This window comes from Pseudophryne corroboree, chromosome 4 (genome assembly GCF_028390025.1).
Source record: "Pseudophryne corroboree isolate aPseCor3 chromosome 4, aPseCor3.hap2, whole genome shotgun sequence".
NCBI lineage: Eukaryota > Metazoa > Chordata > Amphibia > Anura > Myobatrachidae > Pseudophryne > Pseudophryne corroboree.
Window position 1 is genome coordinate 58,687,886 of NC_086447.1, and position 20,603 is coordinate 58,708,488.

General features: G+C 46.8%; 1 protein-coding gene across 4 annotated transcripts in view; it reads left to right on the forward strand.

Annotated features, from left to right (window-relative positions):
• MSRA (methionine sulfoxide reductase A) overlaps positions 1–20,603 on the forward strand; it is a 521,014-nt gene that overhangs the window by 64,263 nt on the left and 436,148 nt on the right. Inside the window, exon 1 of one of the 4 annotated variants that reach the window (XM_063915081.1) lies at positions 204–771. The exons of the other annotated variants lie outside the window; for them this stretch is intronic. The gene's annotated coding sequence lies outside the window, so the exon portion shown is untranslated. Of the gene's footprint in view, positions 1–203; positions 772–20,603 lie in introns of those variants that run through there. 4 annotated transcript variants of the gene reach the window in all.

The following is a 20,603-nucleotide window of genomic DNA, read 5'->3' on the forward strand; positions in this document are numbered from 1 at the left end:
TCTGCCAAGACTACTTGGAATTGGGAAGATTGCCATGATGGGAGCACGGAAGAGACAGTGTGTAAAGGAAGAAGGGGGGGGGAACGGAGGCAATACTTGGCAGAGCTCGATCAAATCAGTTTCTTTTGTCTGCCTTCCCTGCATGAGCTTCCAGAAAGAAAACCTTTTTCGGGGGCTAAAAAGGAAAATTCAGAACTTTTTTTTTTTTTTGTTAAATTTGTTTTGTTCTGCAAACTTGGAAGCTGCTTTTCTCCTTTAAACCTTTGTGGCGCAGTACCTGCCATTCAGCAAAGTTGGTGAGATCAAAAACACACTTTACAAAATGACCTGCTGGTGATATGGTGTCCAGGTAACCGGCTCCTTTTTGTGTGCCTAAAAACGTTTGCATTTTTACAAAAGAAACCGAAGGATTTTCTCGATCTTTAATACCTGGCGGGACCGGACGCGGACTGGGAAGGCCGGGTTTGAAAACTTAAAAAACAAACTTTTTTTTTTTCTTTTCTTTTTTTTCTGCAAAGTGACTTCACAAAAACTGTTTGTCTAGTTGCGTGCGACCTAATGAGACATTTTTTGGGGAGAAAAAAAAAAGTTGCGATTCCTTTTTGGGTTCTGCAGTGGAAGCAAGCAACAGATATTCCTCGATGTCTCTGCTGGTGCAGCCTTCTGTATTGTCGCTGGTGCCTCACCACCCTGCAATTAGTGACTAGACTGTGAACCTAAACGAGAAGAGGACACTCAGACTGCACATCGTCTGATGGGCAAACCGGAACCGTGAGCATTCTCTCTTCATGTTTTGGCGTGTATACTTGTCTGTAATTGCACGTCTGTGATCCTCCTGGGAAATTCTCATGTACTTGTCTGATACGGAGATACGATAGACATGCAGCTTACTAATCAGACCTGTAGCTGTATTATTACATTGATAAATATATAATTATCATTTTTTTTTTAGTGTTTTGGAGTCTCATAAATGAATTTATGGCAATAGATAGTGTTTCTTTATCGTAGTTTTCTTGTTGCGCTGTTGGCGTTCGTACAGCGGCCGTACTCAGTATAGAAAGTGAATTTGGGCCTCATCTGGCATCAAAGTGCATCTTCATTGCGGTGCGAGTAGTCTTCAAATGTATCCAATCGGAACACGGTCGCCATGGCTAGCATAGTGTGAATGGCGGTGCCACTGTCGCAGGTGCGTGATGACGCAATACTATCTCACTTGAGTTTTATGGGGGCGGGTTTGCGGCGTTGGGGAAATCCGGGTTCTCCTATTTGTATGGTTTCACAGAAGTCCCACCTTTTATGAATGGTGATGCATTAAGTAACTTTTATGGTTTGTGTAATATTTTATGTTCGGGTCTGTTGCTGTATTACTAGTGGAGCGGCCCAGAATTAGACAGCCACGTGAATTGGATTGTATGTGATCAAATGTGTCTCCCAGTTGTTGTGGATCAATGACAGTCATCAATAATTGTCTAAATAATGATGTTTCCTTCCATTGTATAACTGTGTGTCTAGTTTCTTCACGTACTCTCAAGTGTCCCTGGGTAACACTGCCCTGTTTATACCCCTGTGTTGGCTAGAAGCACTTTAGTCTCTTCAGTAATGCTGCGTATTCATTAGTAACTGTATGAATAAATTCTCCCTGACAGGAATATTATGTGCACCAGCCGTTTACATGTAGTTCCGGAGCCGTTCAGAGGGGATTTGGTTAATATGCCGGTTGTTGGGATCCCGTCAGTCGGATTTCCAATGCTGGAATCCCGACGCCGGAATACAGCAAGGGTCATGCGTCCGACGCCGAAATCCTGTCAGCCGGCATAGTGACTTTAGTAAGTATAGCGCAGGTTAGGTTTAGGGCCGGGTGGGAGTGGGGGGTTTAATTTAGCCACCACCCAGGTGGGTTAGGCTGTGGCATGGGCGATGTTAAGGTTAGGTTGCAGGGATGGGGAGGGGTTTAGGGTTAGGCTGTGTGAGAGGGAAAGTTAGGTTTAGGCTGCGGATACGGGGGTTAGGTTTAGGCACCACTGCAGGGAGGTTAGGGTCAAGCACTAAGGGGGGAGGTTAGGCTACGGTAAAGGTGGGTTTAAGGGGTAGGGAAGTATATCACTTACTCACCCCTGACGGGATTTCATACAATGGGATCCCGGCGTCGGTGTTATGATCGCCAGGATCCCAAACGCTGGCAGTTCATACTGAACCCCCAAAGAAGGACGACTACAGACGCAGTTACAGCCCTGTGCTGTTAATACTTTGGGCAGTTCTCTGGCTATTGCCTAGAATAACCTTATATTGGAAAGGACTAACATACAGTGAGGGCAGCCATTTTGTGGCCTGAAGTTAGCCATAGAAACCAAGGGCCTTACGATATTCCATGGCAACCCATTCAACCGCTCTGGAGGCTAGCTTTTCACCACCCCCTAAAATGCACACCTGGCGCCATATCTTACCATTTGCATATTGATTTATCCATTTGGTGGCTAAATAAATGTATATATGCTGAACTGGTGTTTACCCTGTCAGCTCTCTGAGAGCTAGTGACACCTTTGAGACCTGAGGCACATTATTTTTGCCCTTCCCAAAGACACGCATCACACACCACACACAGACGGCTAGTTTGGTCGTATTTTACAATCATTTTAATGGCAAGACCAATGCGGTGTAGCCTTTTCAAGGATTGGCGCTTCAAAAATACGTCCAGACTCGCCAGAATCCTGCCTCTGCCTCTTGCAGGCTATTACATAAACCCCATAGGCCAATGGTTCCCAATCTGTGTGCCTTGACACCCTGGTGTGCCTCGGGGTACTTGCAGGGATGGCCTGGGTTGGTGGTGGAGAACCAACTCAAATAATTTATGGTCAGTTTAACAGACAACATCGGTGTTTGTGGCTTCAAATCATATATATGTGGACAAACAGAAGCAAATCCTGCCCCTCGCCTCATAACTGACCTTAATGTTTACATATAAACACAATTTACTTCATTTAATATTTTTTTCTGAATTTCTCAATAAGAAACTTTGGCCTGGGGGTGCTGTGACAAAAAATTCTGGTACTCTAGGGCGCCGTGTCTCAAAAAAGTTTGGGAACCACTGCCATAGGCATAGAATGATGGGCCCTTCCCAACTTACTTAAACATGTCTGATTGTAATTTTCATAGTCATAGTTATTACTTTCATCAGTCTATTACTTTAATCGGGACGCAGTTAATTTCCCGAACAATGGGATCCCAGTGGTCAGAATCCCGACAGCAGGGGAATTGCCGGCAGTCGGAATCCCGATCGCAGCCCGGTATTCCCACTCGGGTGGTGGATCCACGCCACCACCTGAGGGGAAATATAATAGTGTGGCAAGCGAAGCTCGCCACCAGACACGAAAGCATAGCAAGTCGGTGAGGGGACTTGATCTCGGGATTCCGGCTGTCGGTATTCCGGCGTTGGTCTCCTGACTGTCTGGATTTCATACCATAATGGCTTATGTGTGTCTGTGAAGAGTTAGGGGGTATTCAATTAAGTCCCGTTTTTTCGACTGGTTGAAACAACGGCACTAGTTCAACACGGGGTATTCAATTGCGGCCATTTTCTACAGTTTTTTAATCCATTTTCGCCTATGCCATTTCACTTTTTTTTTTGCCGAATTGGCATGGGCGAAAATTGCGCCACAAATGGGCGAATTCACCAAAACGCGTGTATCAGCGACGAATTCGCTGATACACGTGGTTTTTGCCAGTGCCGGATTTTTTGACCAGTCGAGAAAACGTCACGGGCATTGAATTCAACCTAAAAATGGGCAAAAGTCCAGTTAAAAAAAAACAGCACTTAATTGAATACCCCCCCCCATAGCCTCCAACTAAAAGCGATTAGCATCCAGCAGCATATTAAAGAGAAGCATCATCTGGACACAATTCTTCAGTGAAAACCATATAGATTTTAAAGGGTGTGTATATTTGGTTGACATGAGAATATCAACATTGACACTTACAGTATGAAGTGTTAATATGATTAGAGGGTCAACAAAACATCCCTGGCGCTCTAATGGCGACTACACCTGGTCCGGCAGCTCCAGTGGCGTCTCTGGGGTCCGGCAGTCAGGCGATGATAAATTCCGTCAGGTCCATTGTGAACATGTCAACACTCTGCACTTTCCGACATCCTAATGGCCCATACACACGGTGAGATTCGGGCTATGCCCGATTCTCACTATGCGACGGGCTAGGTCGGCACATAGTCAGTATCGCAAGCACACTCATGATGTGCTTGCGATACTGACTATGTGCGATTTTGGCTAAGTGTCAATTTTGCCTCTCTCTTCTATAGAGATAGTCAAAACGGACTTGCCTGCACAGTCTATCTATTCTTGCGATGCCGACTGCACGGGACCGCGCATCTGCGTCGGATTGGGATCGCAAGGTGATCTGCACTAACTTTTCTTACGATTTTGACTATATAGTCAATATCGTAAGAAAAAATCTCACCGTGTGTACACACCATAACTCTCAGCATTCTGAAAGTCAGTATTGTAAATATTATGACCACATCCCTTATTTATGTAAATGAATCGGTGCACTTAATGTATTTTAGAAAGTTATATAACGTTTTAAACAGTATATAAAATATATATCTGTCCTCCCAACATGTAGCAGTTGATTGTGCATTCAATCAATAGCCATTCATTCATGAGTATGCTCTGATTGCGATCCCCCCACTAGACTTGTAGCTCTTGCAAAGTAAGAAGAAGTAATATTACAGTCTTTTCTTCCTGTATTATGGAGCCTGAATTGAACAGAGCTTTGCCAGAATTCTGCTTAATTGGGGACTTGTGCCAGTTCAGGTCTGAAGAGGGTCTCTCGGGAAGAATAGCTATTTATCCACTTGTAGATCAGTCCAGCCCTTCTCCACAAAGACCCCTTTTTGTTTGTCAGCTTCTTAGCTTTTTGGTTGTAGAACAAGCTGTGAAGTGGAAGGCTGAAGTCATTAAGGGTCATATGTAGGGATGACTTTGTAATCCGCCACCCAAAGTCACATGAAACTCTCCTCTACAGAGGCACTCTAGTAACACAATGCTAAGTGAGCGCCACCTGGCTACATATATGTGGCAGGGTGACCATTACCAACTGTTTTCTCTTTTAGTTTCTGTTTCCCGTCATATTAATCACCTCGTGCCTCGCTCATAATGGTGGCAAAGGGTGCTTTGCCATGTTTTGATGCTCATAACAGGAATAGCTTAAAGGTATAAAGGTTTGTGGGACCAGTGGGTGGGGCTTCCGACGCTGACTAGCAGCCGGATGACAGAGAGGGCCGGTGGGGATTAGCTAGGGTCCAGCAAAGCCATATCTGGTGAATAAATGTGATGTTGCAACAGTTGTGAGGTGAAAAGAAGTTGCCTGATCAAGCAGACAGAGAGAAGAGTCATTCTTTGTAAAGCAGACCTTTTACTATATATATAATGTTTGCAGGCGGCACTCATGGGATTTAAATAAATCTAACCACAAGTCTCTATCATATCCTATGTTTCAGTTGCTGTTTATTGTGACTTTCCTCAGGTAATTGTCCCGTGGGTGCCACCTGTAAACGTTTCTGTTTTTTTGTGGTTTGTTGGACATCTGGGAGGACATGTAAACAATATATAAGGCGGCGTGCCGGTCTGAGTACATGGATATATATTTTATAATGTTCAATAAACAAAATAGTCAACATAAATAAATGAAAAGTCAATCAATCAATCAATCAATCAATCAATCTAATATACAATATTGATATACAATATTATATATAGCAAGGGTATAGCGAGTCTGTGTTTGACAAGTTTTGTAGCTTATATAATTAGTAATAATGAGGAATGGTGCACATATTTAAAAATAGGTAATATTGTTTATTGTAAACGTGGTCACAGCGCTCCACATATACCACTAGATGGTTAATGCAGTTAGTGAAAAGTGTATATATATATATATATATATATATATATATATATATATACTGCATCCTGTTTATACACATATACAGTTTGTACATGTACAGTATGCAGCAATAATCACAAACAATGAAAAATATTCAAAAAAGTTCTAAGGTGAGAGCTCTGGGAGTCTCTCAAAGCTGGTAAGGTACTGGTGTATCAATGTCCTGGTACCTAGGTACCATGTCCAGGTAACTTGATGAAGTCTGCACCGTGGGTGAGTGCGGGTGATGTGTTCTGTAGGGTCGGAGTCCCGTATCCCCTTTATAACCACAAATTTACCCTTTTGTCGATCTTGCGCTCACCTCTTAATATAATATATAACCAGTAAACTGAAAATCTCCAAAGTATTAGTGTAGAAATTTGAGTAGGCACTCAGCTAAACAAGAAACATACAGGCCAGAATAGTATATTGGCCTATTTGTGGCCCCCATGCTTAACCTTATGTGATGCCAAGAAGGAAGATGCAGAGTGCATAAGTGACTTTATCAGGAATCTTCTCAGAACACGCGCACAGTTGGCATAAGACAGGACAGGGAATGTATGTCATTTTACATGCAGTAACCACTGACCGTTGCTAATAAAATGTCATCATGCACAATAAAGGCCGCCTTTGCATAATTGTATATTTATGCCAATGGCAGGTGATCGCTTTTGCCCCTGCAGCCGTCATCGTTTCTGGAAGGTCTGTGAACTTGTAGACTTCAATTTAGAAGAACTTTCTACAGTATGTGAGCAACACAATAATCTTTCCCACAATCATTTTTTACTGTCTACATAAAATGTTGTTTAAAAAATGTATAGAAATAATTGCTAACATAAACATGAAGTATTGTAACAATGTCGGTCCCTCCGGTTGAATTAAAATATCCGGCGCAGCTACAGTAAGTATTATGGGGATTTGCACTGTTCACTTATATAACTGCAACACTAACTATACTGTGCTTCCAAGACTCGGAGACAAAATCGAGGAGGTGACAATTTCCCTAGTACGGCACTTGTGTGATGGTCGGCCAGAGATTCGGGGTGCAGCTGGTTCATTTTGATTCGCTGCTATCTCAGTAGTTCCTCCACCTCTGCGGCAAGGGGTCTAGCCTGCAGTTGGGACAGAAGAGATACAATGAGACTCAGAAATTCCTAGGTCTTCCCCTTTAGGCCAGTGTTAGGGTGTCCTATTCATGGGTTTCACCAAGCCCTGTTTTATATATCAATGAATGAATATATTTGTTTTTGGTGTTTTCTCTTACGTCCTAGAGGGTACTGGGGTTCCATTTAGTACCATGGGGTATAGACGGGTCCACTAGGAGCCATGGGCACTTTAAGAATTTGATAGTGTGAGCTCCTGAAGAGTTTTCTGCATTTATTTTATCTGTTTGTTATTTTCAGGCAGGGCTGGATGGCCCCAGCCTGCCTGCTTTGTGGGACTTAGGGGGGAGGGGACGGCCCAACCTCTTGAAGGGTTAATGGTCCCGTTCCCCGCTGACAGGACACTGAGCTCCTGAGGGAACTATTTGCAAGCCCCAACCATGGCGCTTCGTACATTCTCGCAGCACTCCGCCACCCCTAACAGAGCTAGAAGACAGAAGAGTGGTGAGTACTAAGCCGGCGTCCCGACTAGGGTCGCCGGCCATTATGGCGGCATAAGGGTACGGAGACGCACGGCTTCTAACCAGGGTGGAATGCGTCTCCAGACACAGTACACAGCTGCGTCTCCGTACACTGTACACAGTACCCACACTGGGCAAAACAGTTTTTCTCTCCATTTTAAGCACCAGATTACCTCAGCCAGTATAAAAAAAGCAGGAAGACCGCGCGTCATTGAAAGGGTGGGGCCTTCACTATGAGCGGATCCAGCAGCTACCCAGCGCCATTTTGCCTCTACAGTGGACACAGACGCTGACTGACAGGGACGCGCAGCTCCTCCGGAGAGACTCCAGATTACCTCAGCGGTACCAGGGGGTCATAGAAGTGGGGGAGCGATTCTTATACCCCTTTCACACCACACAATTAACCGGATATCGACACGGCATATTGCCAGGTCGACACGGGTCAGCGTGCGGTGTGAAAGGAGCAATTCAACCTGGGAATAAAACAGTGTTATACCCGGGTTGAATACAGGGTCAGTGGCTGCGTAAACGGGCTCCCGAGTCGATGCGTCCTGGGACACGTTTACTACAGCAGGGAGAAGGCGGCGCAGAGATAAGCTCATCTCCCAGTGCTACCTCCGCCCCTGCCGCCGGTTCCGCCCCCCGCTGCTATGGCACCCGCCCGGCATATTGCCAGGTCGGGGAAGCCTGCAGCAGCGGCCAATGCCAGATCCCAACTGGGAAGGACCCGTTTCCAATTCCCGGGTGGGATCCAGCATTGGCAGTGTGAAAGGGGTATTAGTGTACTAGGTCCCCTATCAGGGTACTTACTCAGGGTACTAGGTCCCCTATCAGGGTACTTACTCTGCGACCCGGCATTAGCAATAAGGGCGCAGTGGTAAATCTGTCTCTCCCTGAAGGGCTCTTTGTGGGTTAATTGTGCTTAACCTTTTCCTGTGTGTGTGTGTGTGTGTGTGTGTGTATGCTGTCACATTTACATTATGTCAGGCAATGAGTGTGTTTCTTGTACAGCGGAGTGTTCCTCTTCACCAGGGGGCTCACTACTGGGTACTCAGGGCAGTGCACCGCCCAGAATAGCGGGGCTGAACCGGATTGGGTTACTTCCATTAAGGGAATGATCTCAAATAATTCTGACGTTGACGGGTCAGACATTGAGGAGGGTGAGGTGGATTTGGAGGGGGGATGCTACTCTGTCACAGGGAGTAGAGGCTTTTATAGAGGCTATCAGAGATGTTCTGCAAATTCTTGATAAAGCGTCAGAGGACTGTGAGGAATCTTATTTTAATGTAAAAGAGAAGTACTCCGTCACTTTTCCTGCGTCAAAGGAATTGAATACCCTGTTTGAAGAACCATGGGTTAATCTTGATAAGAAATTTAAAATCCCTAAAAGGTTGCTCTCATCTTTTCCTTTTCCCCTAGAGGATAGGAAAAAAATGGGAAAATCCACCGATAGTGGACGCATCAGACTCTAGGCTGTCACAAAAAATTGTATTTCCTGTCCCTGGTGCAGCCTCCCTTAAAGATACGGCTGACAATAAAATTGAGACTACACTCAAATCATTGTACACAGCTGCTGGGGTGGCCCAGAGACCCAGTATTGGTTGTGCTTGGATCACAAAAGCCATTGCTAAATGGTCAAGTAACCTGATTGAGGGATTAGATTCCTTGTCTAGGGGGGATGTAGTTTTACTCCTGCATCATATACAGGACTCTGTGAACTTTATGGTGGAGGCCATAAAAGAGATAGGTTTGCTTAATACACGCACCACCGCTATGGCAGCGTCAGCATGCAGGGGCTTGTGGCTACGCCAGTGGACGGCTGATTCAGACTCCAGGAAAGGCGTGGAAGGCTTGCCATTCACAGGAGAGGCCTTGTTTGGAGACTAACTAGACAAATGGATCTCTAAAGCTACTGCGGATAAGTCTACGTATCTTCCTTCCACAGCTCCCCCAGCCAGGAAAGCTTATTCAGCTTCAAATTTACAGTCTTTTCGGACAGCCAAGTTTAAAGGAAAATCCGGAGGTGCTTCTACATCTTCCAGAGGTACAAGAGGTAAACTATGCAAACCAGCAAATGCAGGTGTTCAGGAACAGAGCTCAGGTTCTGCTTCCTCAAAGCCTTCAGCATGACGGTGGGCCGCGATGCCTGGAGGGCTGTCAGGTGGGAGCCCAACTAAAATTCTTCAGTCACATCTGTTAAAGTTCGTGCTGGGATCCCTGGGTCATAGATCTTATTTCCCAGGGCTACAGACTGGAGTTCCAAGAGCTCCCACCTCACAGATTCTTCAAATCAGGCTTACCAGCTTCACATGAGGCAAGTATAACTTTACAGCAGGCCATCCAAAAACTGGTCCAGACTCAAGTCATTGTTCCAGTTACACCTCATTTGCACAACAAGGGGTACTATTCCAACCTGTTTGTAGTACCGAAATCGGACGTTTCGGTACTACCAATTCTGAACCTCAATTCCGTGAATCCGTTCTTAAGAGTGTTCAACTTCATGATGGAGTCTCTGAGAGCGGTGATCTCAGGTCTGGGGGAAGGGGAATCCCTAGTGTCTCTGGATATCAAAGATGCGTACCTTCACATTCCGATCCGGCCGCCTCATCAGGCTTACCTGCGGTTTGCACTGCAAAACTGTCACTACCAGTTCCAGGCCCTGCCATTTGGTCTCTCTACGGCACCAAGGGTATTCACCAAAGTGATGGCAGAGATGATGTTTATCCCTCGCAAGCAGGGAGTGAACATAATTCCTTACCTGGATGATCTTCTGATAAAGGCGCCGTCCAGGGAGAGGTTGTTGGACAGCATTGCCTTCTCAACCAAATTCTCCAGGATCACGGGTGGATTTTGAACTTTCCAAAATCTCACCTAGAGCCAACACGGAGGCTCCCATTCCTGGGAATGATACTGGACACGGAGTCGCAGAAAGTGTTCCTTCCATTGGAAAAGGCATTGGTAATCCAGACGATGGTTCGGGATGGCCTGAAGCCAACCCGGATATCGGTGCATCTATGCATTCGACTTCTTGGGTAAAGGCACTTCAATACGGAAGGTTTCACACAAGACCCTTCCAGCTCGATCTGTTGGACAAATGGTCCGGATCGCGTCTTCACATGCTCCAGAGGATCCGTCTGTCGTCAAAAGCCAGGATCTCCTTTCTGTGGTGGCTACAGATTTCTCACCTCATCGATGGTCAGAGGTTCGGAATTCAGGACTGGATCCTATAACCACAGAAGCTAGCCTCATAGGTTGGGGAGCAGTCACCCAGGGGGTGCAGTTTCAAGGAAGATGATGAAGTGAAGAAGTCAACGCCCTTCTGCAGGCCTCTTATCTTCTTCCGGATCGGGCCATTCAGGTCCAGTCGGACAATGTGACGACAGTGACGTACATAAGCCGACAGGGCAGAATGAAAAGCAGAGCAGCAATGTCAGAGGTGTCAGGAATTCTTTTCTGGGCAGAAAAAAATGCTGTGGCGTTGTCAGCGGTCTTCATTCCGGGAGTGGACAACTGGGAAGCGGACTTCCTCAGCAGACACTACCCGCACCCGGGGGAGTGGGGCCTTCACTCGGAAGTGTTCAGGTGCTTGACACGTAGGTGGGGATATCCACACATCGACATGATGGCCTCTCGTCTCAACAAGAAGCTCAAGCGATATTGTTCCAGGTCGAGAGACCCACAGGCAGTGGCGGGGGACGCTCTGACGACTCCATGGGTCTATCAGATCGTGTACGTGCTTCCTCCACTTCGTCTGATCACAAGAATTTTGAAAAGAATAAAAAGGAAAAAGGTTCAAGCAATTCTCATTGCTCCGGACTGGCCAAGAAGAGCCTGGTACGCAGACCTCCTGGAGATGCTCCTCGAAGATCCGTGGCCTCTACTTCTTTGCGAGGATCTTCTGCAACAGGGTCCGTTCGTCTATCAGGACTTACCACAGCTACGTTTGACGGCATGGAAGTTGAACGGCTGATTCTTGCCAGAAGAAGGATCCCTAACAAAGTTATCCCGACTATGATCCAAGCCAGGAAGGGGGTAACGTATAAACATTACCACCATATTTTTAAGAAACACGTCTCTTGGTGCGAGGGTAGAAAATATTCTGCTGTGGAATTTCACCTGGGACGTTTCCTGCTTTTTCTGTAGGCAGCTGTGGATGTGGGCCTACGGCTGGGCTCTATAAAAGTCCAGATTTCGGCATTGTCCATTTTCTTTCAAAAACAATTGGCTTCTCTCCCTGAGGTCCAGACCTTTTTGAAAGGTGTTTTGCGCATCCAACCTCCCTTTGTGCCTCCCACGGCACCTTGGGATCTCAATTTGGTGCTGCAGTTCCTCCAATCAGACTGGTTTTAATCGTTACAGGAGGTTGACGCAAAATACCTTACGTGGAAGACCCGTCACACTGATGGCCTTGGCTTCAGCAAGACGTGTGTCGGAGCTGGGAGCGTTGTCTCACAAGCAGGGCCGTCTTAACAGCAGTGTAGGCCCCTGGGCACAGCAATGCACTGGGCCCCCTACCCATCCTCCAGCGGTAGGGGTGGGGGGGTGCTATCAGCAGCAGCTTTGATGTCCCATGGGCGGTAGGGGGTGTTCTATCTGCCACTCAGTAAGTAGGACCCGGAGCAGTAATTTCTGCTAATTACTCCTTTACTGCACAGATGGTGTAACATGGGACGGGAGGGAGAACTCTAAACGGTAGAAGAGGCATTGGGCTGAATGCAGGGGCCCCGGTACATAACTTCCAGGGTGGTAGGGGGTGTGTAATACGCAGTGGAGGGGTGGATAGTGGAGTGGACTTAATATTCATAATTTTCCGGTGGGAGGGCAGCTTGGTTGATTGCAAATATCTCCAGTTCCTGGAAATAGATTTCTTACCTTTTGAATGCGATAAAAAACGAAAGAGTCCCACCTTTCAAGAGGTTCTGGGGACTTGGGGATCAGAATTTAGGAGCCAGAGCAATCTACCGGCAAAAATATAAAACTGCAAACTAGATGTGTGGCGCTGGAGCAGGGTCCAGCTTCTTGAAGGCTTATATCTCCGGTTCTGGGCATAGTAGAGACAAGATGCCAGTGTCCACTGAAAGGGGGTGTCCCATCTTTTGGAGAATGCTCTCAAAATAACTCTATATCAGACAGAACCCAAGATATCTGGCTGGGAAGAGCAATTACCAGTCTTGGATGGGGACCATTGCTTCGAAGTCAGATATCTCCGGTTCCCCAGGGCCGATTTTCAAAAATCTGGTACCCCTGGAAAGAGGGGACCCTCAGCTATCAGCTTAGGGCCCTTAGACTCCTGGGGCCCTTGGGCAAGAGCCCATTGAGCCCATACGAAAAGACGGCCCTGCTCACAAGAGTCCCTACTTAATTTTTCATGAGGACAGAGCTGAACTCAGAAATCATCAGCAATTTCTTCCTAAGGTGGTGTCTGCGTTTTACATCAACCAACCTATTGTGGTTCTGGCTGTTACAGACATCTCTGCTACTTCAAAGTCTTTGGATGTTGTGAGGGCTTTGAAGGTATACGTAAAGAGGACAGCTCGTCACAGAAATCTGACTCGCTGTTCATTCTATGTGATCCCAATAAAATTGTGTGTCCTGCTTCAAAGTAAACAATTGCACGCTGGATCAGGTTCACTATCAAGCATGCTTATTCCACGGCAGGTTTGCCGGTACCAAAATCTGTACAGGCCCACTTTACTAGGTCGGTGGGTTCTTCCTGGGCGGCTGCACGGCTTTACAGCTCTGCCGAGCAGCGACTTGGTCAGGTTCGAACACGTTTGCTAAATTCTACAAGTTCGATACTTTGGCCTCTGAGGACCTTCAGTTTGGTCAATCAGTTCTGCAGGATCCTCAGCACTCTCCCACCCGGTTTGGGAGCTTTGGTACATCCCCATGGTACTAAATGGAACCCCAGTATCCTCTAGGACGTAAGAGAAAATAGGATTTTAATTACCTACCGGTAAATCCTTTTCTCGTAGTCTGTAGAGTGTTCTGGGTGCCCGCCTGGTGCTTCGTTCTTCCTGCACTGTTACTTGGTTAAGTGTTGTTGGTTCAGAAGGAGAGGCATAGAGGGAGGAGCCAACCCACACTATCAAATTCTTAAAGTGCCCATGGCTCCTAGTGAACTCGTCTATACCCCATGGTACTAAATGGAACCCCAGTATCCTCTATGGGAAAATGGGTGTAGTATGTGTTGCCGGCGGTCGGGCTGCGGTCGGGCTGCCGGCGACCAGCGTACCGGCGACGGAATCTCGATCGGCGGCATACCGACAGCTGGGCGAGCGCAAATGAGCCCCTTGCGGGCTCGCCACGCTGCGGGCACGGTGGCGCGCTACACGCGCCATGCTATCTATTCTCCCTCCAAGGGGGTCGTGGATCCCCAAGAGAGAGAAATGTTGTCGGTATGCCGGCGGTCGGGATTCCGGCGCCGGTATAGTGGTCTTCGGGAGCCCGGCCGTCGGCAACCTGAAGACCACCCTTTTTTTAGATATCAAACATGGGTGGTCATTCCGAGTTGTTCGCTCGGTAATTTTCTTCGCATCGCAGCGATTTTCCGCTAACTGCGCATGCACAATGTTCGCATGCGACAGCGCCAAGTAAATTTGCTATGCAGTTAGGTATTTTACTCACAGCATTACGAGGTTTTTTCTTCGTTCTGGTGATCGTAATGTGATTGACAGGAAGTGGGTGTTTCTGGGCGGAAACAGGCCGTTTTATGGGAGTGTGTGAAAAAACGCTGCTGTTTCTGGGAAAAACGCGGGAGTGGCTGGAGAAACGGAGGAGTGTCTGGCCGAACGCTGGGTGTGTTTGTGACGTCAAACCAGGAACGACAAGCACTGAACTGATCGCAGTGTAGGAGTAAGTCTTGAGCTACTCAGAAACTGCACAGAGAAGTATTTTCGCAATATTGCAAATCTTTCGTTCGCAATTTTGATAAGCTAAGATTCACTCCCAGTAGGCGGCGGCTTAGCGTGTGCAAAGCTGCTAAAAGCAGCTAGCGAGCGAACAACTCGGAATGAGGGCCACTGTAACATTTAAGAATTAAATAATTATGTATGTGAAATGTGAAATCAGAAGAGGTTAGTTACATACATGGTTCCGGATTGGGAACGGCGAAACATAATCTAACCAAATTTTAATATTTTGAAGATCAAGAAAATGTCAAAGAAGAATTGCAGTAAAATTCCTCTTTTTCCTGGAAATTTTGTTCCATTGTAGATCAATGAGTTGCGCTGTTGCGGAATGTAATTGGTGGTAGGGGTCTATTTACTAAGCCTTAGGTGGAGATAAAGTGGCCGGAGATTAAAGTGCCAGACAATCAGCTCCTAACTGTCATTTTTCAAACCCAGCCTGTGACATGGCAGTTAGGAGCTGATTGACTGGTAACTTATCGCCGGCCTCTTTATCTCCACCTGAGGTTTAGTAAATAGACCCCTTAGTCTCCCCTGAGAAACCGAACAAGAAGAGTAGCAAGACGGCTCTCCGCTGAAGATAACAGCATGTTATTCCTGAGGGTCTTGACACATTCATATTTTTTATACAGATATGTCTTCATACTGTACATCATTGAGACTCTGCTAGTGTCTGGCATCTGGTGGGCAGTGGGCCAATCAGGGAAGGGGGTGTGTGGAACTGAGTTTTGCATTGGGGAGGTGGGGGCTACATGCCGTGACCATTGTGATGGGGAAAAGAAACCAACAATATTCATGGCTCACTGGCATCAATGGTGGAGAACGATCGGATTTGCACCATTGATAGCTAAAAGATTGTTAGCAGACCATTGAGGATTGCTAGCCGCGGATGACCATACCTAGAGCAGCTGATGTGGCTCACTTATGAGGATCACTGGTCTTGAATTCACAAAACTTGGATTCATGACTCACACGGTTCATTAATATTTCCTCTTATGAGCAGTTTCGATATTACAGCTAAGCCACCTAGTTTCTCTTTACCGCTCCATAACACCGTGGATGATTACCCAGCAGCATTATACCACAATAATATTGCATGTCAGTTGCGTATGACTTGTGGCGGATAATGAGCGCTTTCACCGTGGCCAACAGAAGACAGAAGTTGATCCCAATGTACCCAAAGTGAATTCAAGTAAAAAGATCAGGAGGCGTCAACAAAATGTCATTGCAAAGCAAAGGTTATCGAGCACAAGTGCAAACACTGTAGAAGCTGGGTACGGGGTCACTGTTACTTATAGGACCATACTCATGTATATATTAATAGCAGAAGGACGACTTTTATGAGTGACATATTTCTATGATGCCATTGTCTGAGCAAGAAATTCAAGCTCTCGGTCCGTAGATTTGCAGGAATATATTGGCGTTGTAATGGATTGCTTCGTTTCGGAGTCATTTGGCAAAAGTTTGCCTACCATTTACGATGCATCACCATTGTGCTCTGGAAAATGTGAGAGTTGCTGAGCTCTGCCTGTGTAACTGCTGGGTGACCTGGAACATGTGACCTGATGGGTGGTCTGGAAACTGTGACAGCTATTTGCAGCCACCCACTAAGCAGGGATTTTTCTAATTGGTTGATGTACCAAGCAGTGTAAAGAGTGGAGAAGTGAGCCAGTAATCATTTACAAGGCAATACCAAGCTGGTTTTGCATTGTAAATAATTGCCGCTTTAAAAAAACAATGGGCAGACTCGCAGAAAGTCCCGCACCTCCGGCAACTAACTCGGAGGCTATCACATTTAGCCCCAGGTGTCCATATCATTGTTTACCATTTAATTGATTATGTTCTTCAATGAATTATAATTGAAAATAAAATGTAAATGGATCAGAAATAAATTAAGGAGAAGTCTTTGCGCCATAACAGGATAGCTTGTAGTATGGATTCACATCACATGGGTGGTCTTTGCGTCATCTTGCGGCCCGGTGAACCTGCAGGCTAAACCTTCCAACTCTGTACTCATGAAATCAGATAGCTATACTAATTAAATGAGCACAAGAATTAGATAAGATTAAGATAAATACTTTATTGTCATCGTAAAACAATGACGAAATTACAAACTAGGTCAACCACATACGCATTACAGGTCAGAACAGCCTATTGCTTAAAGGTCCTCAGTCAGGTTCATTCTAAGTATAATAGATGGAAAACAAACCTTCCTATACCGAGAAGTTCTGGATTGGATAACACCGAAAACCCCTTTTCCAGGGTATTAGAGAAAACACGCTGTGATTCGGATGCTGCAAACCTTTGTGATGCTATTTCCTTTGCGTAAACTGCTTGTAATTTACATTTCTTCAACAGAGGGCAACTTACTACCAGTCATTTTTGCCCTAACAGCTTACACAGAGCCGTAACTAGACTTTTTGGTGCCCTGTTCCAGAGAGAGAATTGGGGCCCCTCTCTTCCCCCCATTTTTCCCCAATAGTGTCATAAGGAGCGTGACTCATGGGAGAGCTCGTTGTCAATCAGTTACAATACCATTTATTAAATAACACATTTCTATTTATTGCCATACCCAGGATTCAAGCCTGTTGAATTCCAATCAAACACCCTACTCGTTCATCTATTTGATTCTGCATGAAAACTATGTACACTATATGAAGCTACTGGTACTTTGTAAAAAAAATAATCAGCATTGTAATTGAGCAGATCTATGTAGTGTGCAGCCACACATCCCTTGCAGCCACACACTACATAGATCTGCTCAGCCGCCATGCTGATCATTTTATCGCAAAGTACATGGTAAGCTTCTAACAGTAAGAATTCTGTAGCTTAGGGGGTCATTCCGAGTTGATCGCTAGCTGCCGTTGTTCACAGCACAGCAATCAGGCTAAAAATTGACATTTCTGCGCATGCGTATGCACCGAAATGCGCAAGCGCGTCGTACGGGTACAATGAGCATCGTGGGTTTGCATAGTGTAACGAACATTCCAGTCGCACGGCCGAACGCAGGAAGATTGACATGAAGTGGGCGTTTCTGGGTGTCAACTGACTGTTTCTCAGGGAGTGCTTAGATAAACGGAGGCATGGCAGAAAAAACGCAGGCGTGGCTGGGCATTCGCTGGGCGGATGTGTGATGTCAAAAGCTGTCCCTCCGTCGTTAGAATCAACGCACACGGAGAGTAACTACAGGGCTTGTTTTGCACAAAATGTTTTTGCAGGTGCTCTGCTGCATAAGCGTTCGCACTTCTGCAAAGCGAAAATACACTCCCCGGTGGGCTGCGACAATACGTTTCCACGGCTGCTAAATGTAGCCAGCGTGCGATCAACACGGAATGACCCCCTTAGAATGATCTATCTTTCTATGCAAGGGCAGATAGTGCAATGAATAGTGTCTGACTGCAATGCCACAGGCAATAGGTTAGAATCCCGGGTATGTCAGCATCTTGAAATGTAATAAAGGACAGTGTGACCGAGTAACAAAGAAATCTCAAGTTGAGTTTATGAATGTTGTATAGGTATTAGGGATCAGGGTAGGAGACAGCGGTGGCCAGGAGATGCTGGTCTTCAAAAAGGGGGGAAGCTGCAAGTGAAAGTAATTAAAACTAATAATTAACAGGGGCCGCCAACAGCGCCCCCTACCCTGCAGTGCTATGTGCGGTGCCCCCTCTGCACACACCTACAGACGGGAGACACGCTATTGCAGCATCTGGGACACACACGCACCCCATTCACTGCAATGGGAGCGTCTCTGTGCATTCCCGTAGCGTGGGTAGGCTCCGGATCGCCTAGCCGCACCGGTAGTGCACGTTTACGATGGAGCCGCATCAGATGAGCGCTGCCCCATCTGTAGTTACGGCCCTGAGATGCTAAAAGCATCTCTGGGCTGTGATCGCCTCTGCCTGATTGACGGGCAGAGGCGGTCGCGTGCAGGAGGGGGCATGCCAACGATGTTAGAACACTGTGTGTCCAGACTGTTGCAAGGACCGCTGCGACGCGGCTAGTAGCGGATTGCCAGCACGCAGGAGCTGCACTTTCAGGTAGCTACTCAGCGGGTGCAAAAGCATCGCCGCTGTGCGATGCGTTTGCACCCTTGCAGGAGGGGGGGGGGGAAGTAGGGCCAGACATGCGGGGCAGACTAATAAGGGTCTCTACTTTGTGGCCTAACGTGAATAAGGGGCACTACTGTGTGGTGTAAAGTGTATAAGGAGTACTACTGTGTGGCATAATGTGACTAAAGGTCGCTACTGTGTGGCATAATGTGAATGAGGGTCACTACTGTGTGGTGCAACGTGTATAAGGAGCACTACTGTGTGGCGTAATGTGTATAAGGGGAACTACATTGTGGTGTAACGTGTATAAGGGGTACTACTTTGTTGCATAAGGTGTATAAGGGGTAATACTGTGTTGCGTAACGTGTATACTATGTGGCGTAACATGTATAAGGAGTACTACTGTATGGTGTAAGGTGTATAAATAGTACTACTGTGTGGCACAATGTCTATGAGCAGTACTACTGTGTGGCATAATGTATTTAAGGGCTACTTCTGTGTGGCATAATGTGAATAAGGGGTACTACTGTGTGGCATAACATGACTAAGGGAGACTACTGTGTGGTGTAACGTGAATAAGGACACTACTGTGTGGCGTAACATGAATAAGGGACTCTACTGTGTGGAGTACTGTGAATAAGAAACTCTACTATGTAATGTGAATAAGGTAGCACTACTGTGGGGCATCATTTTAATTGGGGGTACTATTCTGTGGCCACACCCCTTCTCAATGAGCTTACACACCATTTATTGGCCACGCGCTGTCCCTATTTGAATATGTGGTGGGGCCCAATGCATATTGTTGCACCTGGTCCCACCACTCGCTATTTCCACCACTGTACAGAATCCAGTGTCGTACTGGGGCATGAATGGCCCACTGGGGCAATGCAGTGGTAGGGACCATGCTTAAGGGGTGTGGTCGTCCACAAGATGTAGCCAGCAACCGCAGACACTTGGCTAACAATCTTGGTGTAGTTTCTATAGAAGTGAACCAAGAACTAATTTTTATCGGTGGTCCTGCTCCATCAGATAACTGACCCTCTAATAGAGTGACAGTGTACAATGCAAGTGCACAATCTGGAACATGACACCTAGAGGAGGGGGTGGGCCCTCAAGAAGTGAGGCCCAATGGGGATTTTCCCTGTACCCCTGTGGATCAGTTCAACCCTGAAAAAAAAGAACAAAAAATGCTGGTGCACACTCTAAGTACTAAACACTCCTTGTCAGAACAATTATAATAAACTTTGCACTATAACATATAGAGTAAAACTGGGGTGTTTAAAATAATGGGGGTCATTCCAAGTTGATCGTAGCTGTGCTAAATTTAGCACAGCTACGATTATCTTCCCTGACATGCGGGGGGACGCCCAGCACAGGGCTAGTCCGCCCCGCATGTCAGTGCCGCCCCCCCCCCCCCCCCCCCCGCACAAATACAAAAGCATAGCACAGTGGCGATGCCTTTGTACTTGAGGAGTAACTCCGGGCCAGCGCAGCTCCTGCGGCTGGCCGGGAGTTAACTGCCACTGCCGCAGCGGCTGTGTGAGACGTCACGCAGCCGCCGCGGCCCGCCCCCCCCCAACGGTCCAGCCACGCCTGCGTTGGCTGGACCGCTCCCCCTAAACGGCGGCTTAACGCCACCATTCAGCCCACTTCCGCCCAGCGACCGCCTCTGTCTCAGAAGCGATCGCTAGGCAACGAAAGCTGCCATGTGCCGGCGCACTGCGGCTCCGGTGCATGTGCAGTTCTGACCTGATTGCTGCGCTGCAACAAACTGCAGCGAGCGATCGGATCGGAATGACCCCCAATGTTTGCCAAAAATATGGGCCCACCCACCACGTCCAGGTGACCTTATCAGGTGGGTCCCTAACATTCCTAAGGTTCAGAGTACAGGGCCCCCCAGGCCAGCACAACCCAACCGCCCCGGGCACCACACTAGTGAGAGGTAGCAATTAGTGTTAAATAGTGTTACATTAGTAAGAAGTAGCAACTATGGGGGTCATTCCGAGTTGTTCGCTCGTTATTTTTTTCTCGCAACGGCAGCTGCCAGTAGAACCCGTATAATGATTCAGTATCCGTAATTTGTTACTTTAT